Here is a 2,166-nt window from a genome sequence, read left to right as displayed (position 1 = left end):
TTTTGAGACGGAGTTTCACTCTTGTTACCCAGGCTGGAATGCAATGGCGTGATCTTGGCTCACCGCAACCTCCACCTCCTGGGTAGCAATTCTCCTGCCTTAGCCTCCTGAGCAGCTGGGACCACAGGCATGTGCCACCATGCCCAGCCAATTTTTGTATTTTTAGTAGAGATGGGGTTTCACCACGTTGACCAAGATAGTCTCGATCTCTTGACCTTGTGATCCACCTGCTTCAGCCTCCCAAAGTGCTGGGATTATAGGTGTGAGCCACCATGCCTGGCTGCCAGGATAATTTTTGTATTAATTTTTTTTTTTCTACAGAGTTTTGCTCTTATTGCCCAGGCTGGAGTACAATGGCACTATCTCAGCTCACCACAACCTTCACCCACCGGGTTCAAATGATTCTCCTGCCTCAGCCTCTCAAGTAGCTGGGATTACAGGCATGCGCCACCATTCCTGGCTAATTTTGTATTTTTAGTAGAGATGGGGTTTCTTCATGTTGATCAGGCTGGTCTTGAACTCCAACTTCAGGTGATCCACCCACCTTGGCCTCCCAAAGTGCTGGGATTACAGGTGTGAGCCACAGCGCCCAGGTTTTACCAGGTTGCCTAGGCTGGTTGCGACTCCTGAGCTGAAGAGATCTGCCCGCCTCAGTCTTCTAAAGTGCTGGGATTACAGGTGTTAGCCACCGAGCCCGGCCAACTTTCCCTTTTTTAGGTTAATGAGTTTATGTCTGTTATATGCAACCTAAGATGTTTTACTCAACTGATAATAATTTCACCAAAAAGGTAGAATAGAATCATTCTCTTGCTGGAGACTGGAAATCTATTCCCAAGAGCTATTGAGAGTGGGAAAGGTAATACAGCTTACTTGACCAAGCTTTTTCCTGTATTGAGACGCCATATACCCGGAAGTCCTCTTTCCTCTTCCTGAACACAAGTCCGGCACTTACTTTCCGTTTGGCCAATCTTAAGCCTTTCCTCTACCTCAAGATTTTTTTTTTCTGTTTTTTTGACGGAGTCTCACTCTGTCACCCGGGCTGGAGTGCAGTGGCATAATCTTGTTTCACTGCAACCTCTGCCTCCTGAGTTGGAGTGATTCTCCTGCATCAGCCTCCCAAGTAGCTGGGATAACAGGTGCGTGCCACCAAACCTGGATAATTTTTGTATTTTTAGTAGAGATGAGTTTTGCCATGTTGGCCAGGTTGTTAATCCATCTGCCTTGGCCTCCCAAAGTGCTGGTGTTACAGGAAGGGGGTCCCAATCCAAACCCCAAGAGAGGATTCTTGGATCTCGCACAAGAAAGAATTCAGTGCAAGTCCATAAAGTGAAAGTAAGTTTATTAAGAAAGGAAAGGAATAAAAATGGCTACTCCATAGACAGAGCAGCCCCGAGTGCTGCTGGTTGCCCTTTACGGTTATTGATGATATGCTAAACAAGGGGTAGATTATTCATGCCTCCCCTTTTTAGACCATATAGGGTAACGTCCTGTCGATGCCATGGCGTCTATAAACTGTCCTGGTGCTGGTGGGAGTGTAACAGTGAAGATGACCAGAGGCCACTCTTGTTGCCATCTTGTTTTTGGTGGGTTTCGGCCGGCTTCTCTACTGCAATCGGTTTTATCAGCAAGGTCTTTATGACCTTTATCTTGTGTCAACCTTCTATCTCATCCTGTGACTTGGAATGCCTTAACTGTCTGGGAATTCAGCCCTGTAGGTTTTAGTCTTATTTTACTCAGCTCCTAGTCAAGATGGAGTTGCTCTGGTTTACACGCCTCTGACAGTGGATTACAGGTGTGAGCCACCGCACCTGGCCTACCTCAAGATTTTTGTTGGTTTGTTATACATATGCTGTTATTTTCATTCATATTCTATGATCCTCCTCCCTTTTCCTAATGCCCATGAATAAAAGGCTATGTCTCTTGTGTTATTTTTACATTATTCAAAAAATTTTCTGACAAATTTGTTTTTGGAATACATCCTGTATGTTCACAAGCATTACTACAGAGGGCAGACCTTCCTCAGACTGGTGATGTGTAATGTCAAAAGTTTAAAATCCGGATCTTGGGCTGGGCGCAGTGGCTCACGCCTGTAATCCCAGCACTCTGGGAGGCCGAGGCGGGCGGATCACCTGAGGTCGGGAGTTCAAGACCAGCCTGACCAACATG

This window comes from Cebus imitator, unplaced genomic scaffold, assembly GCF_001604975.1.
Source record: "Cebus imitator isolate Cc_AM_T3 unplaced genomic scaffold, Cebus_imitator-1.0 Scaffold335, whole genome shotgun sequence".
Lineage (NCBI taxonomy): Eukaryota > Metazoa > Chordata > Mammalia > Primates > Cebidae > Cebus > Cebus imitator.
The sequence above is the reverse complement of the archived record's forward strand: the minus strand, read 5'-3'. Positions refer to the sequence as shown.